Raw genomic sequence first — 26,647 nt, 5'->3', positions numbered from 1 at the left:
ATAGTATTGCAACTCCTGAGCTCGCTCTATAGTTTTAGGAAAGGTGTGTTGTCCTAGTTAGGAGTAGGAAAAGTCTAAAGGTACTGTCACACTTAGCGATGTACCAGCGATCCCGACCAGCGATATGACGCGGTCAGGATCGCTGGTACATCGCTAAGTGGTCACTAGTGAGCTGCCACACAGGCAGATCTCACTAGCGACATCGCTGGGGACGGGGGTCGCTACTTACCTGTCACACCAGGCGATCCTGCGTCCTCCCGCCCGCGTCCACGCGTCGCTCGTCGCCACAGCAGGAAGCTGACGACGAGAAACAGTCCTGAACGTTCTCGCGCGATCAGCGATAACCAGCGGGGGAGCGGGTCGTAGGTAAGTATCAGACACAGAGATATCGCTAGCAATATCGCTATAACGTCACTAGTTATAGCGATATTGCTAGCGATATCTCTTAGTGTGACATGCCCTTTATGCTGGCTGAGGTTTGGAATGGATGATGCCAAGAGGGGTAATTAGGCCTAGCGGAAGAACATAAATTGGAGAGGTTTGGCGCCATTGAGTAGAAAATGGAGGTTCTGGGATCAGTGCTCTCAGCAAAAGCTTTGTCATCAGAAGTGGCAACGTGTCCTCTATGATGAAGTGGAGACTGGAGATTTGAGGAGCTGGAGGTGGTGGCTGTGTGACCTGTGAGGAGCTGTGAGAGTGGGAGGAGGAGATGTTAAATCGAGAGTGGATCTGCCTTATAAAATGAGGTTTAGTAAGTGCGTCACAGAGTGGACAATGAGAAGACCATAGTGGTTAGGGGCTGGCAGTGTTGTTCCTTGTAAGTTCTTGGTCTGCGAGAGGTCTGTGTGGGATGGTAAGGACTTTGACTGAGGTCTGGGGGCCTTGTAGGTCTGAGAGGTGGTCTGGAGGCACAATTTTTATGAGATGTGGTATGGAGGTACAATATCTATGATTTGTGGTCTGGAGGTACAATATCTATTAGTTGTGGTCTGGAGGCACAGTCTCTATGAGTTGTGGTCTGGAGGTACAATTGCTATGAGTTGTGGTCTGGAAGCACAGCTCTAGAATTGTGGTCTGGAGGTACAATGTCTATGAGTTGAGGTCTGGAGGCACAGTCTCTATGAGTCGTGGTCTTTACGTACAATCTGAGTTGTTCTCTGGAGACACAGTCTCTATGAGTTGTGGTCTGGAGGTACAATCTCTTTGAGACATGGTATGGAGGTATAATCTCTATGAGTCGTGGTCTGGAGGTACAATATCTATGAGTTGTGGTCTGGAGGAACAATATCTATTAGTTGTGGTCTGGACGTATACTATCTATGAGTTGTGGTCTGTAGGTACAATCTCTATGAGCTGTGGTCTGGAGGCACAGTCTCTAGATATGTGGTCTGGAGGAACAATGCCTATGAGTTGTGGTCTAGAGGTTCAATATCTATGAGTTGTGGTCTGTAGGTACAATCTCAATCAGTTGTGGTCTGGAGGTACAATCTCTGAGTTGTGTTCTGGAAGAAGAGTCTTTATGAGTCTTGGTTGGAGGCACAGTCTCTACAATTAGTCATTGTCTGCAGGTACAGCATCTGTGAGTCCTGGTTTGGTGTCACAGTCTTTATGAGTTGTGGTCTGGAGGCACAGTCTCTATGAGTTGTGGTCTGGAGTTACAATCTCTTGAGTTGTCTTCTGGAGGCACAGTCTCTTTGACTCTTGGTTGGAGGCATAGTCTCTACAATTAGTCAAGGTCTGCAGGTACAGCCTCTATGAGTCCTGGTTTGGTGGCAGAGTCTCTGAGTCATGTTCTGTAGGCACCATCTCTGAGTCATTTTCAGGAGGCACGGTGTCTATGAGTCATGGTCTGGAGGCACAGTCTCTACTATGAGTTGTGGTCAGGAGTCACATCCCCTGACCTTTTCTGTCAGATGACCCCATAAATATTAGACAGTCAACTGAGCCCAGTCTAATGTGTATGGGAATGTTTAAAGACTTAGCGCTTGACAGTCAGAGAGTGGTGACTCCATAGAGGGACAGAGAGAAAGATAGGGAAGCCTGACAAGTGGAAATATGCAAGATGTGAGGATCAGTGTAATGGAAACTCATGCCACTGGGTGCATTTACTTTTTTCCTATTGAATATGTCATGGAGGCTATAACAATAATATCACTATGATTGTATTTCAAGAAAGCAAAGTCTGGTAATAATTCAACTAGCAACAGGTGGAAGAGTCTCTGTACAGACATAGCGGGTGCTTCTCAGAATGGTTTTCTGCAGTAGCAATCAGTCTCAGGACAGGAATGGAGGGAACTTCTTATAGGAGCTTTGCACAGTCTCTCATTACAATCTGCAAACATAGTTAAGCTTCAATGGTTATGGACATCATTAAAGTGAAAAAAAAATTCTTATTACAAATGTTAGTGGTTACATTTAGGAAATAAAATTGCGTTAAGTTTCCGTTGACAATCTTCATTCATTCATTAATTTTCAGACCCCTGATGTGCAGTTTGTAGCCTGATACAAGCTTCAGATTTTTCTTCTGTAGATGTGCCTCTCCTACTAATGTTGCCTGGATATAACCTCTGTGCATATCCATGGTGCTGCTGTATTCATTATCTCATATATCAGCACAGCTGCTATACTTCATGTACTGTCTTCCTTATCTACATTTTGCTCTGCCCTCTTTGTAACTGTGCATGCTTTCTACCCTATCCAGGATGTGGAGAATTGTGTTCAACCCCCTCACCATTGCACTAAATTTCAATTCAAAATCTTTATTTCTTCATTTGTTTTCAGACCCGTGATAAAGAGTTTGCAGCCTGATCCAAGTTTCAGATTTTTCTTCAGTAGAAGCGTCTCTACCAATAATATAGTCTAGATATACAGTACGGTAAACTCTGTGTGTATCCAGGGTTCTGGTGATTTCATTAGCTCATATACCAGCACAGCTTCTAAACTTCAAGTACAGCTTCTTTAACTGTACATGAAGCTGAACAACCTGTTTTCTTTGACCTCCCTGCGACTGTGCAAGCTTTATTCTGTACTCTTTATCTACAACCTATTTTCTTTGGGCTCCCTGAGACTGTGCATGCTTTCTATTGTCCTCCCTCCTTATCTACAACCTATTTTATTTAGCCTCCATGATACTGTGCAAGTGATCTGCTCTCCTCCTTATCTACAACCTGATTTATTTGGCCTCCCTGAGACTGTGCATGGTTTCTACTGTACTACTTATCTACAACCTGTTTTCTTTGGCCTCCTTGATACTGTGCAAGCTTTCTACTGTCCTCCTTATCTACAACCTATATTTGGTGACCTTTCTGAGACTATGTATGCTTTCTACTCTCCTCCTTATCTACAACCTGATTTCTTTGGACTGCCTGAGACTATGCATGCTTTCTACTGTGCTCCTTATCTACAACCTGATTTCTTTGGACTGCCTGAGACTATGCATGCTTTCTACTGTACTCCTTATCTACAACCTTTTTTCTTTGGCCTCCCTGAGACTGTGCATGCTTTCTATTGTCCTTCTTAACTACAACCTGTATTTGGTGCCCTCCTGAGACTATGCATGCTTTCTACTGTCAACCTTATCTACAACCTGATTTCTCAGGCCTCCCCGAGACTGTGCATGCTTTCTTCTGTCCTTCTTATCTGCAAACTGTTTCCTTTGGCCTCGCTTAGATTGTGCATACTTTCTTCTGTCCTTCTTATGTATAACCTGATTAATTTGCCCTCCCTGAAACTGTACATACTTTCTGAGGTTCTCCTTTTCTGCAACCTGATTTCTTTGGCCCTGAGACATGCCTTCTACAGTCCTTCCTTATCTACAACCTGTCTTGTTTGACCTCCCTGATACTGTGTATGCTTTTTACTATCCTCCTTGTCTTCAACCTGATTTCTTTGGACTGCCTGAGACTGTGCATGCTTTCTACTATCCTCCTTATCTACAAACTGTTTTCTTTGGCCTCCTTGAGACTGTGCATGCTTTCTTCTGTCCTTATCTACAACCTATTTTCTTTGGCCTCCCTGAGACTGTGCATTAGAGTTGAGCGACTTTGGTCGGATCGGGTTTCATGAAACAAAATTTGTTTCAGATGAAACTGATCCGACTAGGGCAAAAAAAGTCAGAGTTTCGTCCGAAACCCGACCCCAATGCAAGTCAATGGGAAATAAAAGTCGGCATTGAGCGGATGACATTCATCCACTCAATGCCGACTTTTATTACCCATTGACTTGCATTGGGGTCAGGCTTCGGACGAAACTCTGACTTTTTTTGCCCTAGTCGGATCAGTTTCATCTGAAACAAATTTTGTTTCATGAAACCCGATCCGACCAAAGTCGCTCAACTCTTCTGTGCATGCTTTCTGCTGTTCTCCTTATCTACAACCTGTTTCTTTAGACCCCCTGAGTCTGTGCATGCTTTCTACTATCCTTCTTATTTACAACTTGTTTTCTTTGGCCTCCCTGAGATTGTGCATGCTTTTTACTATCCTCTTTATCTGGAACCTTTTATTTTTGGTCTCCCTAAGACAGTACATGCCTTCTACTGTCTTTCTTATCTACCACCTGTATTTGGTGCCCTCCCTGAGACTGTGCATGCTTTCTACCCTCTCCAGGATGTGGAGATCTGTGTAAAACCTCCTGGCCACCCCTCCAGAATTATCTAACACTGAGAGAAGAGAGAGAGAAGCAGATAGATCCACTAAGAGTAGGAACTTTGATACATTTCTAACATTTTTGAAGAAAGCTTTAACAAACACTCTGTAGCAACAAAACATTAAAAAAATTCTTAATGAAGTTTATTTGGAAAGAAGCTTAATTTTGCATTTAGAAAACAAATGATCAATAAAAAAGATTCTGTGTAAATGTGTGCATAGTTTTTGACAGAATGTTTGACCTTAGGTTTAGTTGTGTCGTTGGTACACCAGGTGCCTTTCTTCTGGTCAGGGAAGATACAGGAGGTTGGTGGATATTTTGGCCAATGTGGGAATTCCAGCCTTAGTAGGGTTTTTCTGTTTGTAGGTGAGGGCTGCCAATGATGTGACATCGCCACGTACCTGTGTAGGGTCGGTGGTGGGCCGAGCTGGGGGATGATAGGGGGTGGTCCCACTTCTTACCGCGCAGAGATGATAACAGAGACACGATGGAGGCAGATTCTGGGTGCAACAGGTCCAAGTTTATTCACGCTGGCCGTCCGACTGACGGCACACCTCGCGGCCCTCCGTTTCCAGAGCCGCTTCTCACACCGTACACTAGGGACGTGTCTGCACACACCGTCCCCTCCTTTACTGTCGACGCTCCTGACAGGTCCGTCACTGTGGCCGCCTTAGGCCCGTAAACCAACAGCGCTTCTACTGCTCAGTCGTCGTGTTACATACGGTGTCCTTCACCCAGAGCCTTGTCTCTGCTGCGGTCCTTTCCTGTCAGGACCACCCCCCTGACGTTTCCTCTCCTCAGTCCCTTTGGTCGGATTCTCCTCAGGGCACACAGACTGGCGTTGTCCTCCTGTCACCTGAGCTCCCCCTGGGGACTGGAACCTTCTGGAACCCTCCCTCAGTATTTATAACTCTCCCGGTTCCTTGAAACTGTCACTCTAACTGTCACCACGCCCCCCATGACCAACGGTTTCTAAAGCCCTAAGCTGCTGTAAAGTCCTTTGCTCACACTCCTCCCTGCCATCTAATGTCCACCCAAGGTACTGCACGTCCACTACACTTTCCTAGCTGTTTCCCTTCTATAATAACTGACACCTACCTACACTGTGCAAACCTATTTTTCTTCACTCTGACTAGTCCGTCCGTCCATCAGGTCACCTTCCCTACACTCCCCCTTCCTTTGTCCATTGTCGTCCTCGACAATCGTCATCCCTGCCTTCGTCGTTCTGAATCTACACCTACATTCTGTTGTCGGACCAGAAGTTGAGCCAAACCCACTATCTGCGGGGGCCGAACCATACTGGGAGCACTATGCTCTGAGCAGCCTACTGCTACTCACCAGCGCGCACGCCACATGACAAGGTCTTTCAAATTGGGCAAGGTACACCCGTATTCTCTCTACGGCATGTATCTTTCCCCTACTCTCCCCTACTGTTACCTTTCACTATCCGGTACGCCATGATCGAGGCCACTCACCTACCAGATCATTGCCGGCGCCCGCCTTTCCTTCTTCAGGGGTGTCCGTGGTGTTGGGGACCTGACCTAGGACGGCTGTCTTTCTCACGTCTTCCAACTCATTTTCCTTCTTTCAATTACATGTCATGGTCGGCGTCCCGGTCTCCCAGACCTCCTCAACTCTTAGATCCCTACCGGATCTCACACTTTCCTTTGGTCCCGCAGACCTTCCCTTACCCGGACCTGTTGCATTTACTTTGGCATATTATACATTAAACAACTTTATAATAGCACAAGTACCCATTTTTATAATTTTTTTTTTCTTGCTTTTAAAACCAAAATATAACATAACATTGCATGTCTCCTTTCCTCCTCCCTTCCTTGGACATGGACACTCCCTCTCTTCTAAGTATCCCGCGCTCTGTCAGTCTAAAAAGTAAACACAAACTATCCTGTAAGAGGAACATAGAAAAACAGACATAAAAATCACAGATAAACATTTCTTTTTTTTTTTAAAAGCTGACCGCGAACTGTCCTTTTGACCTGCACAACGGTGCAACGAACTCCTGACAGTTCAATCCTCCTTTCGGTGGTCAGTAGTATGGGACCCCACAACCGTGGAGCTCCCAGGATGCAAGAAGTGTCCCTTTCTGCAAGATAGTATAAACGAGCCGTCCCGGGGGTCGTGCAGCCGCCATGCCAGCCTCTCTCCTCTCATGGAGCAGGTTCCAGACTTCTTGCCCCCTGGCCCTCTTCTTCTCTATAACTCCTGCGACCCAAACAGAGGGTCCGGCATGAGCCCTGGAGTCCGGTGGGCGGGACTTAACCGAGGAAGGGCGTGGATCAGAGGCGGCCGATGATTTTTGCGGCTCAACAGCCACTGGGGCCAGGTGGCAAATGGGGACAACCGGGTCCTCGGAGGCTGGAATCACAGGGCCCACTAAGTCGGCCGCAGTCGACTCCAGCAGCGGCATAACCGCGGCCTCAGGACAGGCCGCATCCACTACTTCCAATGGAGCCGGAGTAACGGCCGGTTCCAATGACGCAGCTGCTATCAGCAGGGGGAACGCAGCAGCGTCTTCTTTGGATGACTTCCGCACTGGCGGCTCCAGGCCGAGTACCTCAGGGACTTGAGCAGGGGCCTCGCTCAACTCTGCATACACCACCGGGCCCGATGTACCAAGGCCTTCCGTTGCGCAGGGGGCAGCGTGCTGCGGCGGAATGATGAGGGCCGCTGGCGGAGGCACTGGTGGTGCCGGGGGTACTCTCACCTTCCCCAGCGCTGCGGCCTCCATCACATCAATACGCGGCTTCACCCGCAGCCTCCGTCCCTCGCTCCACTGTCCCGCGGGATTTTCCCCCAAACTCGGGGGCTCCGCTGAGAAGTCCTCTGCTGGTATTGGCGGCGGCCGTTCTCGCTGACTCTGCTCAGGCTCCGCTCCCCAGCTCAACATCCCGCTGCTCTCCCGTGACTCTGAGGGCGACTTCTGGCACAGCTCCATCCCCTGCCGCCACTGCCACTCTAGGCGGCCGAGGCCACGACACCTGCAGAGTCTCATACCGTCCGTTGGGCAGCACTCGAATGGCATCAGACAGCCGCAGCCAAGTTTTTCTTCTGTGCCACTCCCTTTGTGAGGTGAGGCGTCGGCAGGCCTCTCCACCCTCCTGTCAGGGTCCAATATATGGAAGCGTCGATCTCCAAGCACATACTGCTTCCTTTTGGGGTACGTTGGAGGGGGTCCCAGTCCATTCTGAACAACTGCAAACACCTGGACCTCTCCTCTGCGCTGAAGCAACACCGCCATACTGCACAGTACCTGGTACCGCCCCGGATCCTCTGCTGGCCACACAGATCCGCCACAGCATTCCCCATTTGTATTCCACAGGTAGGTAATTTGTAATCCACAGGTAATTGTAATCCAAACAGAGTAGTCCAAGTCCTTTTCCATTCTTTAAGGCAGGCCTGCCGCAGAAGATGATGTATTAGCGGCGGCGATCCTGCCGACTACGCCAAATGTAGGGTCGGTGGTGGGCCGAGCTGGGGGATGATAGGGGGTGGTCCCACTTCTTACCGCACAGAGATGATAACAGAGACACGATGGAGGCAGATTCTGGGTGCAACAGGTCCAAGTTTATTCACGCTGGCCGTCCGACTGACGGCACACCTCGCGGCCCTCCGTTTCCAGAGCCGCTTCTCACACCGTACACTAGGGACGTGTCTGCACACACCGTCCCCTCCTTTACTGTCGATGCTCCTGACAGGTCCGTCACTGTGGCCGCCTTAGGCCCGTAAACCAACAGCGCTTCTACTGCTCAGTCGTCGTGTTACATATGGTGTCCTTCACCCAGAGCCTTGTCTCTGCTGCGGTCCTTTCCTGTCAGGACCACCCCCCTGACGTTTCCTCTCCTCAGTCCCTTTGGTCGGATTCTCCTCAGGGCACACAGACTGGCGTTGTCCTCCTGTCACCTGAGCTCCCCCTGGGGACTGGAACCTTCTGGAACCCTCCCTCAGTATTTATAACTCTCCCGGTTCCTTGAAACTGTCACTCTAACTGTCACCACGCCCCCCATGACCAACGGTTTCTAAAGCCCTAAGCTGCTGTAAAGTCCTTTGCTCACACTCCTCCCTGCCATCTAATGTCCACCCAAGGTACTGCACGTCCACTACACTTTCCTAGCTGTTTCCCTTCTATAATAACTGACACCTACCTACACTGTGCAAACCTATTTTTCTTCACTCTGACTAGTCCGTCCGTCCATCAGGTCACCTTCCCTACACTTGCTGAGATGGGTGTGTGATCGGCAAGCGTTGTGCATGTGCCTTTACAGGTATGTGAGGTCTTAACATCATCCTCCCAGCCCCAGATAATCCCATTGAATAAAAAAGACCTCCATTATGGCAATGCAGTAAGTTTATCTGCAGTGCTATAAAAAAATAAACCACAGATATAACAATGCGTTGCGCTATTTGACACACTCAGCTCTGCTAAATCTGAAACGAGCAGGTCTCAAGCGCCATTAAAAAATAATGAGTCGTCCCGGCAAACAGGTCATTGCAGGAGTGCTGTACTTTGTAGGTCTCCGCAGAGTCGCCTTTTCTTCAATGTCATTCATGCACTTTGTGTGGCAGTGAGAGAGGGGGAGGTAAAATGTGGAGACTTGGGAAGGGGGATCCTAATATAAACCAATTAAAATAACAAAGCCATAATCAGAAGGTGACATTGTCTGAGATCAACCGGAGAGAACATTCTTTTGCATGAAAGCTGAGTAGGTTTCAAAGACTTTTGGAGAGGCAGAGAGGAGAAGGGCCATGGAGGCTGGAGGATAGCGTTTGTGGAGGAGGTTTGGGGGGAATGTAATACCAGGGATTGATGCAGCTTCTTATTTCTACGGGGACCTCACCGGAGTAAGTGAGAAAACTGGAGATCACAAGGAAGCTACTGTGCATTTTCCAAGAGAAATTAGAAAAGAGCTTAGTGTCATGGAGGTGCCTACGAATTACCAGTGTTAGAGACCAGGTCTACTCAAAATAATGAATTGGGTGGTAGAAATGTGTAGAAAGAAACCATTTGGGGCGTTTGTGTCCATTCAAAGTCTAACTTAGCTAAAAAAAAAAAAGGCTTCCACGCAATAACTTGGTAGGAACACAAGCCTTAACCCCTTTTCAGGGATCTGGAGTTCTTGCGGGGTCCCCTGGGTTGTGGCTACGGTGAAGCCAGAATAATGAGAAAACTGGAGTTCACAAGAAAGCCAACTCACTGAATGAATTTAAGAAAGGAATGGATACTTTTCTTGTGAGTAACAGTATAGAAGGTTACGAATAACAGAATATTATAGGTAGATGGCTGGCCCAGCTTAGGGGAAGGAATTTTTTTCCCTATGGAGAAAATTGGCTTCTACTCTGTGGGTTTTTTTGCCTTCCCCAGGATCAACAATGCAGAACAGCTGCACTAAAAATAGGCTGAACTAGATGGACATAAGGTCTTCCTTCAGCCTTCAAAACTATGTTACTATGTTACTGTGCATATTACAAAAGAAATTAGAAAAGAGCTTTATGTCATGGAGGTGCCTACGACTTGCCATCATTAGAGGCCAAGTCTACTCCAAATAATGAATTGAGTGTTAGAGATGTTTAGAAAAAGACCATTGGGAGCTTTTTTGCTCATTTAAAGTCTAACTGAGCTCAAAAAGGCTTCCATGGTAGGAACAGGAGCCTTAACCCCTTTTCAGAGTTCTGGAGTTATTGCAGAGTCCCCTGGGTTGTGTCCATGGAGAAGCTGCTGGCTAGTAGAACGAGCCTAAAGGCCCCGTCACACTAAGCGACTTACCAGCGATCCCGACACCGATATGAAGGTGTCAGGATCGCTGGTAAGTCGCTATGTGATCGCTGGTGAGCTGTCACACAGACAGCTTCAACAGCGATCAGCACAGCGATGCCGAGCGCCCGGCATCGCTGGCCATCCTGTAAAAAATAGAATCAAAATAAAAAATATAGTTATTCTCACCTTCCGACGTCCCGTTCAGCCATCCCGCCTCTCTCCACGCTCCGGTCCCAGTGATCCTTTGCACGAATGACCGCGAGATGTCACAGTCTTGCGGGATAACAAAGTCTCGCGGTCATTCGTGCAAAGGATCACTGGGACCGGAGCGTGGAGAGAGGCGGGATGGCTGAACGCGACGTCGGAAGGTGAGAATAACTATATTTTTTATTTTTTTTATTATTTTTTACACCTGATCGCTGGTCTCCTGCCTGTCACACACAGCGATGCGTGCTGGCCAGCGGGAGACCAGCGACCAAAGAAATGTCCAGAGGTTTCTTGCAGCGATCAGCGATACCGGCAGGGGGGCCGCTCACTGATCGCTGTCACACACAGCGATCTCGCTGGTGAGATCGCTGTTACGTCACAAAAGTTGTGACTCAGCAGCGATCTCGCTACCGAGATTGCTTAGTGAGACGGGGCCTTAAGGCAAGAGTAATCAGAATCTGTAGGGACAAAATCAGAACTGTAGTCGTTGAAGTAGCCACAGTCAGATGACAGGTGAACAGTCAGAGCGTAGTCGGACCTCCTGGCATCTGGATTGAGTGAAGGGGTAATCACAGAGTCAGGGTACAAGCTGGGTCAAGATCAGGGTGAAAACATGAGAGAAAACATCAGAGTTCGAGGAGTAATCCGGGTATAACTCCCAGCATACTACTTCTAGTTTAAATGCCTTTGTACACATTAGGTTAACATGCGCCAAACCTGCGGATATTGAAGGGTTCGGAAGACAGTTTAATGTATACAGGGGTCTCCTGACTGATTCCTGGAGGTCATGAGGAGCCGACATGTCTGATTTCAGAGTGATGATTCTTTTTTTCTATAAGTGATAAGCTGCCACCAGTGGAGTCTGGTGACTCAATTTTTATATGATATTATGTGGTTTGCATTTGAAAGTATAATTTTGACACTATATGTAAGAAATATGGCATTATGTGGGCTGTATATGGCAGTATAATTCTGGAATTATATGGCTGTAAAATGGCATTACGCTGTATGTATATGACAGTGTATAGCAGTTTATTCTTGGCACCATATGGTAATTATCTAATATTATGCAAGCTGTAAATGTAAATATATTCTTGGCACTATATGGTAGTAATGTGGTAGTATGTGGACAGTATATGGCAGTATAATATTGGCATTATTTGTTTTTTTATATGAAATGATGTTGAAAGTATATGACATTATATTCTAGACACTTTAGGTTGGTTATTCAGTATTATGTGGGGTATATCGAAGTATAATCTTGGCACTGTATGGCAGTAGTGAAGTGCTAGTAATATGGAGTCTGTATATGATAATATATTTTGGGCACTTTTTGGTAGGTAATATGTGATATTATGTAGGTTTTATATGGCAGTATAATATTAACATTTTTTGGTTGTACAGTGGCATTATATTGGATACATAACAGTATATTCCTGGCACTTTGAGATGGGCACGTGATATTATGTGGGCTGTGTATAACAGTAAATTCTTGGCTCTAAACATTGGTTAAATGATATTGTGTGAGCTGTACGTGGAAGTATAAATATTTGCACTATATGGCAGTTATGTGATATTATGTTGGTTGTATATTCTTGGAAATATGTGTTAGTTATGTGGACTTATGTTGGATATATATAACATTATAGTTTTGTCACTTTGAGACTGTTATGCTACATTATGTGAATTGTACATTCTTGGCACTATATGGCAGTAATGTGACATTATGTGGCATCTACATTATTGGCACTATATGGCAGTAATGTGGCATGTTGATAGTATATTCCTGCACTATATGGTAGTAATGTGGTATTATGTGGGTCATATATTCTTGGCACTATATGGTAGAATTTGGTATTATGAGGGTTGTATATTCATGGCACAACATGGCAGTAATGAAATATTATGTGGGATGTACAATCTTCGCACTAAATGGCGGTAATGTGGTATGTTGATCGTAAATTCATGCACTATATGTCAGTAATGTTGTATTATGTGGGTCATACATTCTTGGCACTTTATGGCAGTAATGTGATATTATGTTGGTTATATATCATTCTCAGTATATGGCAGTAATGTGATATTATGTGGATTATATATTATTGACAGTATATAATAATAATCTTTATTTATATAGCGCCAACATATTTCACAGCGCTTTACAGTTTAACAGTTTCAAAACACAAGTCATAAGTAACAACGTTAACAGTACAATAATTAAAGCAAAATAAGACGAAATAAGACAACCCTGCTCGTGAGAGCTTACAATCTACAATGAGGTGAGGGAGATACAAAGTACAGGTGTGTATTTACAATTGTATATTTACAATGAAGGTCCAGCCATCTTGAGGGAGTGAAGGATGGATGGAGATAGTGAATGGGCTACACACGCACACTTACATATAGAATGACTTTGATTAGTGAACGTGATAGGCCGCTCTGAACAAATGTGTTTTGAGGGAGCGCCTAAAATTGTGCAAATTGTGGTTAGTCCTAATTTCTTGGGGTAGAGCATACTAGAGGATAGGAGCAGCATGGGAGAAGTCTTGGAATCGGGAGTGGGAGATACGGATTAGTGCAGAGGTTAGTCGAAAGTCGTTTGCAGAACGCAGCGATCGGCTAGGCCGATAGACAGAAATGAGGGAGGAGATGTAGGGGGGTGCCGCACCGTGGAGAGCTTTCTGAGTGAGAACAAGTACTTTGAATTGGATCCTATAATGAATGGGCAGCCAGTGTAATGACTGACGAAGAGCGGACACGTCCGAGTACCGATTAGCCAGATGGACGACCCTGGCCGCTGCATTAAGTATGGACTGGAGAGGGGATAGTCGAGTGACGGGGAGGCCAATTAATAGAGCGCTGCAGTAATCCAGGTGGGAGTGGATCAATGCTACAGTGAGGGTTTTTGTTGTTTCCATGGTGAGAAAAGGGCGGATTCTAGAGATGTTCTTTAGGTGTAAGCGGCAAGAGCGGGCAAGAGATTGTATATGGGATGTGAAGGAGAGATTGGTGTCAAACATAACACCCAGACACCACGCCTGCTGCCGCGGTGTTATTGTGGTACCACCCACGGAGAGGGAAATGTCAGATTTAGGGAGGTTAGTAGACGGCGGGAGCGGAAGAAGCTCAGTTTTGGAGAGGTTGAGTTTCAGATAGAGAGTGGACGTGATATTGGAGGCTGTGGACGGACAGTCACTGGCGTTCTGTAGTACAGCGGGGGTAAGGTCGGGGGAAAATGTATATAGTTGTGTGTCATCAGCATAAAGATGGTACTGAAAGCCAAATCTGCTGATGGTCTGTCCAATTGGGGCTGTGTAGAGAGAGAAAAGAAGGGGGCCAAGGACTGAGCCCTGAGGTACCCCGACAGCAAGAGGAAGAGATGACGTGGAGCCAGAGAACAAAACACTGAAGGAGCGGTCAGAGAGATAGGAAGAGAACCAGGAGAGAGCAGTGTCCTTAATGCCTAGTGACTGGAGCCTAGAGAGTAGGAGATGGTGGTCAACAGTATTGAAAGCTGCAGATAGGTCAAGAAGAATGAGCAGAGAGTGGTCACCGTTACGTTTTGCTGTCAGAAGGTCATTGGTCACTTTGGTGAGTGCAATTTCAGTCGAATGTAGGGGGCGGAAGCCGGACTGTGAAGGGTCTAGAAGGGAGTGAGTGGAGAGGTAACGGGTAAGGCAGAAGTAAACTAGGCGTTCCAAAAGTTTAGAGATGAAGGGGAGATTGGAGACTGGTCTGTAGTTGTTTGTGCAGGATGGGTCGACAGCGGGTTTCTTTAGTAATGGAGTAACAATGGCGTGTTTGAAGGAGGATGGGAAAATGCCCGAGGAGAGGGAGAGATTAAAGATTGTAGTTAGGTGGGTTGTGACGACTGGAGAGAGAGACTGAAGGAGATGTTAGGGAATGGGGTCGGTAGTGCATGTAGTCGGACGAGAAGAAGAGAGGCGTCTGGAGACTTCTTCTTCTGTGATGGGATCAAATGTGGAAAGTGAGCCAGGGGAAATGCAGGTAGGGATGGGAGTCACAGCACTTGGTGGTTGGGAGCAGATTTCCTGACGGATATTATCTATTTTTTCTGTAAAGTGGGAGGCCAGGTCATCAGCACAAATGTCTGTGATAGGGGCTTGTGCTTTTGGCCTGAGGAGGGAGTGAAAAGTGTCAAAAAGTTTCTTGGGGTTGTTGGCTAGTGAGGAGACAGGCTGGTCAAGTAGGTCTGTTTGGCGAGGTGAAGGGCAGTGTTATAGGTTCTTAACATAAATTTGAAGTGGATGAAGTCTTCTGGTGTGCGGGTTTTTCTCCATAGGCGTTCAGCACTCCTAGAGCATCGCTGGAGAAGTTGAGTTTGCGATGTGAGCAGGGCTGTTTTACTCTGTGCTTGGAGGTTCTGAGGGTGAGGCGAGCTACTTGGTCAAGGGTGCTTCTAAGAGTGTCATTGTAGTGATGAACAGCCAGATCAGGACAGGAAAAAGAGGAGATTGGGGACAGTGATGAGTGTAGGGAATCTGAAAGTGTCTGAGGGTTAATGGTTTGTAGATTTCTGACTGTGTGGTAGGTAGGAGTGAGCTGGGGTGGGCGAGGATTTGTGAGCGTGAAGGAGAGAATGTTGTGGTCAGAGAGTGGAAGCGGTGAGTTATTTAGGTGGGAGATTGTGCACAGAGTCGGCCGAAGACCAGATCAAGGGTATTAACGTCCTTGTGTGTCTCAGAGGTTGAAAGCTGTGAGAGGCCTAGAGAGGTGGTTAGTGATAGAAGCTGGAATGCAGATGTGGAAGTAGGGCTGTTAATGGGGATGTTGAAGTCTCCCAGGATGAGGGTTGGAAGTTCTGAGAACATGAAGTGCGGCAGCCAGGCTGAAAAGTGGTCAAGGAAGTGGGTGGGTGAGCCTGGGGGCCGGTATATGACCACTACCCTGAGGGGGAGGGGATGGAAGAGCCTGATGGTGTGGACCTCAAAAGAAGGGAATAAGAGTGATGGAACTGGGGGGGATGACCTGGAAAGTGCTTTGTGGGGACAGGAGTATGCCGACTCCACCACCATGTCTGCTTGTGGGTCTCGGGGAGTGAGAGAATTGTAAGCCACCATAGGAAATGGCAGCAGGAGAGGCAGTGTCAGAATCCTGAATCCAGGTTTCAGTGAGGGCCAACAGATTAAGAGAGTTGCTCAGAAAGTAGTTGTGTAGGAAAGGAAGCTTGTTACAAGCAGACCGTGGATTCCAGAAGGCACAATTAAAAGATGGAGATGAGGGAGTGCAAGTAATATTAATAAGATTATTATGGTTTCGATATGAGGTAGGGTAGGGGTTGAAGTTGGGGGATGGTGGTCCAGGGTTGGGGGAGATGTCCCCTGAAATCAGTAGGAGTAGGAAGATAAAGAGCAAATAGTTGTTGGAATTGTAAGTAGTTTTTTTCTGCGATGTGTTTGGGCAAGATGGGCTGAGGTTTCTCAGGAAGGTGAGGAGTGCATGGGAGCTGTACATGGGAAAGGGAAGTATAGAGGGGCTGATGTGTATGAGTCGTGATGGAGGGGGGATAGGGTGGTGAATGTGGATAGCAAGGGAACACAGGAGGATAAAAATAAAGCACATGGTTAAAAGGGAGAGCAAAGTGTGGGTTACCTGACTCCTGCCCTGACTGCCATGTATAACTGCCGTTTTCCTGATGCTTTGCTTATGGGATGCATGCGTGCTGCACCCAACACTGAGTGCTTCCCCTTAGGAACTACTACATATATAGGTCACACTACAGGGTCAGGAGAGAGGGATTGTGGGAGCTGGTTGGGTATAATTTGGCAGCTGGGGCCAGCACACCAGGGGATGGTTAGATGATCAAAGGCACTAGACCAGGCTGTGTCAATATGCTATAGCACCTCCCACCTGATAAGATCTAGGGAGGCCCCAGTCATGGATCTAAAGGGGGTTTTACACTAAGCGATATCGCTAGCAATATCGCTATAACGTCACCGGTTTTGTGACGTTATAGCGATATTGCTAGCGATATCGCTATGTGTGATACTTACCTCCGACCGGCTCCCCCGCTGTCCATCGCTGATCGCGCGAGATTGGGCGGCTCCATTTCTCGTCGTCAGCTTCCTGCTGGGGCTTCCTGCTGTGACGACGAGCGACGCGTGGAGGCGGGCGGGAGGACGTCAGGATCGCTGTGTGTGAAAGGTGAGTATTGTCCGCTGCGTCGCTGCTGAATCGCTGTGAGGTCTTTCTATGTGAAAGCTCACTAGCGATCATTTAGCGATGCACCAGCGATCCTGACCGGGTCGGATCGCTCGTTGGATCGCTGGTGCATTGCTAAATGTAAAAGGGCCTTAAAGCAGTAAGTATTACATACAGTGCAACAAATGAATTTTACCAAAGCTTTAGCAAACACATTAAAATATGCAGCAAAATGGTAAAGCAGCAGAAGTATGGAGTTGTACCATTTAGATATATTGCAGCAGAAAATAGAGGCAGCAGAGGTGGGAAGTTGTACCATTCAGGCTGCTTGCTAGCAGTGAATGGAGTAAATACATGCAGGGTGGCTCAGTTGATTACCATTTGGATATATTGCAGCAGAAAATAGAGACATATGGCGTAATGTGATATTATGTGGGTTATATATTATTGGCAGTATATGGCAGTAATATGATATTATGTGCACTATATGGCAGTAATGTGGTATTATGTGGGTCATATATTCTTGGCACTATATGGTAGTAATTTGGTATTATGTGGGTTGTATATTCTTGGCAGTATATGGCAGCAATATGATATTATGTGGGTTGTATATTCATGGCACAACATGGCAGTAATGTGATATTATGTGGGATGCACAATCTTGGCACTAAATGGCAGTAATGTGGCATGTTGATCGTATATTCATGCACTATATGGTAGTAATGTGGTATTATGTGGGTTGTATATTCATGGCGCTATATGGCAGTAATATGCATTATGTGGGTTGTACAGTATATACTTGGCACTATATGGCAGTAATGTGATATGTGGGTTGTATATTCATGGCGCTATATGGCAGTAATATGTATTATATGGGTTGTATATTCTTGGCACTTTATGGCAGTAATGTGATATTATGTGGGTTATATATTATTGGCAGTATATGGCAGCAATGTGATATTATGTGGGTTATATATTATTGGCAATATATGGCAGTAATGTGATATTATGTGCACTATATGGTAGTAATGAGGTATGTGCACTATATGGCAATAATGTGAAGATAATTAGAAATCCACAATTGTGTAGAATACAACTATTTCCATACGTAGAGGACCCTACTTTGTTGCTTGCCCAGGGCGGCATTCAGTAGTCCTTGCTTTGTTATGACCTGATGAATGGGTGGAAGAAAAAGAAGCTTTTGATGATTTATTACTCCGTGACCATCCACCTTCCCTTTGCGGTGGGCCGGGACTTTCCGATGCCATGTGATTTGTAATAAGCAGGGTACTGAATGTATAAAATATCTATCATCCTGGAACCTATTGGCCTATGGCAAATTAAATAATACAATTGAGAAAACATTGACGTGACGCCTGATATATGCCCGATCAGCGGCGCAGTACATTACATTACCATACATAAAAGATGTGTATTACCAAAAATACATTATGGATTATCGTTAATGGTCCGACAACCACCAGTCTGCATTAGAGGCAGACACCATTAACCACCTGTTTACTGGAAATTACTTGTGTTGTCATATTTACAGGCAAGTTCCATTTCCATCGCAATGTCGGGTATAGATTATAGCGGCACATGATGGTTGTAACTGATGAAAGTGGAGATCTTCCTATAGCTGGCGGTAAGTTATTGCCCGTATTATACATTGACCCCTGCAATTTATCTATATGAACTAGTGCAGGAATACACCGCTGACTGTCAGTGATGCAAGTTCGATGTTACGTATGGTAAGGCGGTGCAATGTTACATTGTATTAAAGGGGACCTGTCGCCAGATTTCACAAAGCAAACTACATGCATTACTAAATAGAGCTATTGGACCTGACGAGGCTGGTGTACCTACTCTGAAAATATAAAATTGGCTGTGTAAGCCTTAAAATGAAAGAAGCATTTTACAAGCCCAGCTAAACATGGACACATCAAACTCTCATCTTAATATCCAGCAGCAGGAAAAACTTTCGGAAAAAGGATTATACAGCCAAAATGCAGTGGATTTCAAAGTAAGCGCACCTGCCTCACTGGGTCTGAGAACTATTTAAGTTTGTATTGTGAAATCTGTGTATGACAAATTGACACTGCAACTGCAGAACCTCTTTGCTGTAAGGAAAAAGGAGATTCATGTCCAAGTTTGGGTGAGAAGTGACAATAATGGGGGATCAAGTCGCCCAAATAACTTTTCTTTACACGAAAAGTTGAAGAATGTAAAGTAATATCGCATAAAGGGTTAAAGACACTCTAGTCACCTCAAGTGTTACTTAAATGTCGAAAGTCGCGGTCTGACCCCAATTCTCCGCCCGCTCTCCCTTATAAATGGCAGAATGAAGCCGGCGCTCGATGGTCCCGCGTGGGACTTTTCTATAACATTTCTCATTTACTTTCAAGTAAGAGCCATGCGTTTCACTCTCGCTCCAAAAACCAAGCTGATCAAAAACAAGCGTCAGTCTGAAGACCGGGGGCAGCACGACAATCATCCCAATCACCCCGCATCTCGCCCTCATCGTAACTTTCTGCGTCCAGGGAGGGAAAGTTCTTAATAAACAGAATGAGAGAACAACAAATTTATTCTATGACTCTTAAACCTCTCGGAGTCGTCTCAGCGCCACTTGCAGATAATGTGTAACCCGCATCCTGGGATATTTCTATCGCACTCGTTTTGAAGGTTTTCATTAAGATGCAGGGAATATTATTATTAGCAGCTGCCTGGCATTCTCAGACATCCACAGGGGATGAACTAAATATCTTATTTCTTCAAGGGAATGTCCATTTTGGCCTCTTGTAATAGGTTGATACTTTTTTCCAACTGCTCTGACTCCTAATTATAAGCTTTGATCTGATGAGGAACCTAGCAACAAGTGTTCAATTTTTCTGCAGCACCCCCACAAGTGAAATCAAGTATTACACCATTACTTGTTAGAAGCAATGTGCTTTCTGTGTACTCCAAAGACATGTAGGATCCTCCAGATATAATAGGAACTGATCTCTGCTCTAAATAATTAATGACCAGAAACTCATTGATGAGGGAGTTAAAAAAAATTTTTTTTTCTAAACCGGGCAGTCCTATTAAAGAGATGGTTAAATTTTGTACTTTTATGGCGTATTCATACATAGTTGCACATGCACAGCTATCTCCATTTATTTGTATGGCAGCTACAGGTATTACAGAGCAATACATAAGAATCAATGGAGAGAGCCTCACATGCGCAGCTTCTCAATTCTGGCCAGCACATATTTCTAACACGCTCGTTTATTGAGTAATCAAAGTGTGTTTGACGCGTGTCCCTCTTTAACGGGGCATTATTGTGCACTATCTAGAATGCGGAGTTGGATCTGCATGTGCTTCTCTCTCTATTTATTTGTACTGGAGCTACAGGTATTACAAAAAAATTAATAAAAAACAATGGAGAGAGCCGCACATGTGCAGTGTCTCAATTCTGGCCAGCGCACATTTTCGTTTTGCTCATTTATTAAGTAATTAGATGGAAGCCCGATGCGGTAATGTCACGATGGGGGCAGTGTTGTGAATGCGCTTTCTGGCCTAACTCTGGTTACTACTGAAGGTAGTGGAGCTGGTCAAATTGACAGAGGGGTTCCGAGGTCTCTTTCTGGGCTCCCTCTGGTGGTTACTGGAGGTAATGGAGTTGATCTGATTAACAGAGGCTTGCCAGCTGATAATGAGGATGACGATTGGAGATCTGGGGTTTCAGACTGGGATTTAAGACAGTCAACTCCCTCTATCCCTGCTGGTGATTTTCTTCCTGCCTCCTTAGGTCTGATGTTTCCAGCTCAGTCCCTGCATGTTCAGCTAAGTGTTCATTTGCTATTCTGTTTACATTTGATCTGGTTTTGTCAATTTCAGTTTTGTGTGGGTCAGCCAGCTCCGGCTGGGGCTGTGCTGAATCACCATCCATATGTTACTGCTTGTGCCAGTTTGTTTTTGACCCTTATTAGATTGGCCTCTTTTTGCTCTGCTTTCAGAATATACCAGAGTGCTGATATAGTGGGCGAAGTCGTGTGACTTCAGTATTTTTTGCATCAGATGTGTTGGACTTTTTAGCAGGGTTTTTTGCATGATTGCAGACAGTGCCTTTCCTTTCCTATCCTGTCTAGTCAGTGTGGGCCCCATCATTTGCTCAGTCTATTTTCCTACCTGCGTTTGTGTTTTCATCATGTCTCACCGACAATATATGTTTGGGGGCTATCTATTCCTTTGGGGTCTGCTCTGGGGCTGTTTAGATTTTCCCTTTCTTGCTTAGCTAGCTCTCCGGCTGTTCCAAGGTGTCTAGGATCATCGTAGGTACGCTCCACGGCTACTGCTAGTTGTGTGGATAGAATCAGGGGTCTGCAATCTGCTTAGTTACCAACCTCTCTGGTTTTCTGTGGCTTAGCTTGGGCTTACTCTCCTCCTCGGTGACCCAATCATAACAGGGCAGGCTTTGCAGCGTTGAGAATCTCTCCCCCCATGCGCTCACCCACCTATCCACTCTCTCTTTCCCCATATGCTGACTTCTCCCGTCTGTGCTCTCTTCTTTGACCTGGCTACCCAATGTGCTGTCTCTCTCACCCCTGTGTCTGACCATGTACAGAACATACCCCAGCTCCTGGGCAGGGGAGGAAGCAAAAGACAATACTGTGATTACAGCAGGGGATCACAGAGGATACATTTTGTGAGGTAAAATATTGTTTAAAAACAGTCATGGAAATATTTTACCTCACAAAATGAATGCTCTGTGATCCCCTGCTGTAATGTCAGTATTTTGTGGTGAGTGTTTGTGTGTGAGTGAGTGTGTGTGTGGGTGGTGCGTACACCATATAAAGTGTGTGTGTGGTGTGACGGTGTTCTGCTGGTGGTACCGCGCAATCGGTTGGTACCAGCAGCAGTTTCCATATTGAGACACCATGACTTGGGTGTCCCAATACGGCGGTCAGTCAACTTCCTCCGCTTGGAATTCTGGGATACGGTGACATTTGGACAGAACAGGAAATGAAAACATTACAAGGCAATTATATAAATAGATCATAAGTGTGCTAGATGCAGGTCCCACTATTATGGAGCATCATTGGGGCTGTCTGGAATGCGGAGATGGGCCTGCACGAGCTTCTCTATAGGGGCTGAAAGAGTTATCGACAACCCTTCATCAGCAGATTCCTGTATAAATGAATAGAGAGCATGCGCAGCCACCTCTTCACCTACAACGGTACGTGATGGAGCCCTGTTATCCGGATAAATGCGTGTCCCAGAGGTAAAATATGAATCACTAAATAAGATTCATGAAAAAGTGCATGTAGCCCTGGGAATTAGTAAAACTTGTAGTTTTTGGAGCATGAGAAAGTAGGACATTTCACATCACTGTCCATTGCACAATAGTTTGATGATTAGCTGGAATTTTCATGAATCAGTGAGATGTCAATTAAGAAGAGGAAAAGTCTAATCTCCTGTTACTTTTGGGTCATATGATGACAGAGGGCACTGGTGGGTGGCGAAGGGATTCCCATGTAAGGTTAGCACATCAGCAGGGACCTGCAGCTTTTTTCTCCCGCATGAGTACAACGAGTGACGCAGGTGCAGTGGAAGCAGATATAAAAGGACGAGACTCCGGGCATTAAAAAGGTAAATCGTAGACTTGTAAAATCTGTAAAATAGGCTGAAAAATGGAGCGCACACTGCTGTCTGTGATATTCAGTTTATTGGTGATGACTACAAAATTTGAGGTAAGTACTGTACGGACAAAATATACAGAATATAATATATAAACATACAATTTATGAAAGACATGATTAGTAGTAAAATAGTGTTATAATTAATATTCTAATAGTTATAGAAATAAGTAGAGATTGTATTATATTTATATTGTATACAGATGGCATCATAGTAGTTATATTCTTGTACATAGGGGCATTATTATAGTAGTTATATTCTTGAACATAGGAGCAGTATTATAGTAGTTATATTCTTGTATATAGGTGGCAGTATTATAGTAGTTATATTCTTGTACATAGGGACAGTATTATAGTAGTTATATTCTTGTACATAGGGACAGTATTATAATAGTTATATTCTTGTACATAGGAGCAGTATTATAGTAGTTATATTCTTGTACATGGGAGCAGTATTATAGTAGTTATATTCTTATACATAGGGAGCAGTATTATAGTAGTTATATTCTTGTACATAGGGGCAGTATTATAGTAGTTATATTCTTGTACATAGGGAGCAGTATTATAGTAGTTATATTCTTGTACATAGGGGCAGTATTATAGTACAGTAGTTATATTCTTGTACATAGGGGTCAGTATTATAGTAGTTATATTCTTCTACTTAGGGGCAGTATTATAGTAGTTATATTCTTGTACATAGGGAGCAGTATTATAGTAGTTATATTCTTGTACATAGGGACAGTATTATAGTAGTTATATTCTTGTACATAGGGACAGTATTATAATAGTTATATTCTTGTACATAGGAGCAGTATTATAGTAGTTATATTCTTGTACATGGGAGCAGTATTATAGTAGTTATATTCTTATACATAGGGAGCAGTATTATAGTAGTTATATTCTTGTACATAGGGGCAGTATTATAGTAGTTATATTCTTGTACATAGGGAGCAGTATTATAGTAGTTATATTCTTGTACATAGGGGCAGTATTATAGTACAGTAGTTATATTCTTGTACATAGGGGTCAGTATTATAGTAGTTATATTCTTCTACTTAGGGGCAGTATTATAGTAGTTATATTCTTGTACATAGGGGCAGTATTATAGTAGTTATATTCTTGTACATAGGGAGCAGTATTATAGTAGTTATATTCTTGTACATAGGGGCAGTATTATAGTACAGTAGTTATATTCTTGTACATAGGGGTCAGTATTATAGTAGTTATATTCTTGTACATAGGGAGCAGTATTATAGTAGTTATATTCTTGTACATAGGGAGCAGTATTATAGTAGTTATATTCTTGTACATAGGAGCAGTATTATAGTAGTTATATTCTTGTACATAGGGAGCAGTATTATAGTAGTTATATTCTTGTACATAGGAGCAGTATTATAGTACAGTAGTTATATTCTTGTACATAGGGGTCAGTATTATAGTAGTTATATTCTTGCACATAGAGGCAGTGTTATAGTAGTTATATTCTTATACCTAGGGTGCAGTATTATGGTAGTTTTATTCTTGCACATAGTGGACAGTATTATAGTAGTTATATTCTTGCACATAGGGGCAGTATTAGAGCAGTTATATTCTTGTACTATTGGGCAGTATTATAGTAGTTATATTCTTGTACATAGGGAGCAGCATTATAGTAGTTATATTCATGTACATAGGAGCAGTATTATAGTAGATATATTCTAGTATATAGGTGCAGTATTATAGTAGTTATATTTTTGTACATAGGAGCAGTATTATAGTAGTTATATTCTTGTACATAGGGCGCAGTATTATAGTAGTTATATTCTTGTACATTAGGGGCAATATTATAGTAATTATATTCTTGTAAATAGGGGCAGTATAATAGTAGTTATATTCTTGTACATAGGGGCAGTATTATAGTAGTTATATTCTTGTATATAGGGGCAGTATAATAGTAGTTATATCCTTGTACATAAGGGCAGTATTATAGTAGTTATATTCTTGTACATAGGGGTAGTATTATAGTAGTTATATTTTTGTACATGGGGCAGTATTATAGTAGTTATATTCTTGTATATAGGGGACAGTATTATAGTAGTTATATTCTTGTACATAGGGGCAGTATTATAATAGTTATATTCTTGTACATAGGGGACAGTATTATAGTAGTTATATTCTTGTACATAGGGGCAGTATTATAGTAGTTATATTCTTGTATATAGGGCAGTATAATAGTAGTTATATCCTTGTACATAAGGGCAGTATTATAGTAGTTATATTCTTGTACATAGGGGTAGTATTATAGTAGTTATATTTTTGTACATGGGGCAGTATTATAGTAGTTATATTCTTGTATATAGGGGACAGTATTATAGTAGTTATATTCTTGTACATAGGGGCAGTATTATAATAGTTATATTCTTGTACATAGTGGCAGTATTATAGTAGTTATATTCTTGCACAAACACAGCAGTATTAAATTAAAAACAAAATCTTGACCCTGTACTTGAAAGTCTGCTCACCATTAACACCTCTGGCCCAATTGCTGAGGTCACCCAGGTCACAGGTCCCAGTGTGCTACGCCAGGGGCACTTCATACATAATGGAGGAGTTGGGTTAACCACCCGGCCACTTCCATCTTAATGTTTCCTTATTTACTCTCTTCTTTGTAGGATGTTGGATATAAAGAAGCTGCTGATGTTTCTGTGAATCCTCGAAGTGACATCTCTAAGGTAAACGTGGGATATTCAGGGAACAAATATCTTTTTATGGTTCTCTCTGTCTGATGTTAGGATATGAAGAGATGCTGACTATTCATCCAGACCATATTTAAGGTGACAATAAGATCAGATATTATCATATCTAAAATCATTCTTTGTGAAAACATTTTGTATGTTGTTCATTCAATGGTCTTTTTTTCTGCCTTTTCATAAAATAATATATAACTTATTAGGTTTTCACAGTGATCTATAGAGGGCAGCACCACAGACTGTACATATACAGAGGCATCTTATGTCATAGTTTACAGAAAAATGCAATTCTGTCTTATTTTTATAAGTACGTAGTGTTCGAAAGGTTGATAACATAGTGTTATTCTGCTTTAGGCCTCCTTCACACGTCCTGGTGATTTCTGTACTGGAAATCCAGTACTGGTGAAATCCATGGTCCGCCTGCCTTCTATGTGTGTGTATGTGACATTCATGTGTCTCTTTGCTGTCCACGTGCGTGTGTCTGTGTGCTGTCATTGTCCGTGTGCTGTCAGTGTGACTCACATGGAAGTGTATGCAATAGCCACAAATGTTCCCAGGCTATTAATATCAGCTCACAGCTGTTTGCTTAGCCTTTACTGGTTATTGTAGAGGAAACCTCCCCAAAACAGACCTTCATTACTAACCCCTGGGTTTGTTGTCAGTAGCTATGAACCAGCTGACCCACCTCAATAGGGCAAGCGGGAAGAGAGTAGGGTGTGCCAGAATTGGCGCATCTAATGGCTGCACCATTCCTGGGGTGGCTGAGGACTGTTATTCTTAGTCTGGGAGGGGGCAAATATCAATGGTTATTAATATCAACCCGCAGCTGTCTGCATAGCCATTGCTGGCTAGTAAATATAGAGGGGACCCCACTTCATTTTATGGGAGGTCTTCTCTACAATAACCAGTAAAGGCTAAGAAAAGAGCTGTGAGCTGACATTAAGATTATGAAACCTTTAGGGCTCTTAGCCCCTTCCCAGAATATTAACATCAGCCCCCCACTGTTGTCTTTCCCTCAGATGGTTTGGAAAATTACAGGGGACCCCACACATTTATTGTTATTATTATTTATTTAATATGAACAATACACAGACAGCGGCTGCAGTTGATGGCTACAACTATCATCAGACTTGCCTGGTTTCGCTGATCACAGGGAGACCAGGTGAGGATGATAAAAGTTGGATTCGGCACCCAGCAACTGGAACTGAGCAAAGTGTACTGTTTTTTCTCATGTGCCACTACTAGTGATGAGTGAGCTCTAAAATTCTCGGGTGCTCGTTGCTCGGATCGAGAAAATTGGAATGCTCAGGTGCTCGACTTGAGCAACGAGCCAAATTTAAGTCTAAGGGAAGCCCGAGCTTTTTTGCCGTGACACCCCCCCATAGGTCTTTTGCAGAAATCTATGGGAAAAGTGCTCAAATGACATGGGAACAGCATGTGAAAGAACCCTGGAA

General features: G+C 44.2%; 1 long non-coding RNA gene across 1 annotated transcript in view; it reads left to right on the top strand.

Moving 5' to 3' along the window:
- LOC141084896 (uncharacterized) overlaps window positions 1-26,647 on the top strand; it is a 233,498-nt gene that overhangs the window by 1,043 nt on the left and 205,808 nt on the right. Inside the window, exon 2 of the long non-coding RNA XR_012231163.1 lies at window positions 25,116-25,175. This is a non-coding gene — a long non-coding RNA (uncharacterized lncRNA). The remainder of the gene's footprint in view (window positions 1-25,115; window positions 25,176-26,647) is intronic.

Source organism: Dendrobates tinctorius, unplaced genomic scaffold (genome assembly GCF_039654945.1).
Source record: "Dendrobates tinctorius isolate UK_male_01 unplaced genomic scaffold, ASM3965494v1 ptg000028l, whole genome shotgun sequence".
Lineage (NCBI taxonomy): Eukaryota > Metazoa > Chordata > Amphibia > Anura > Dendrobatidae > Dendrobates > Dendrobates tinctorius.
Note: the sequence above shows the minus strand (reverse complement) of the source record. Positions and strands in the feature narration are given on the sequence as shown.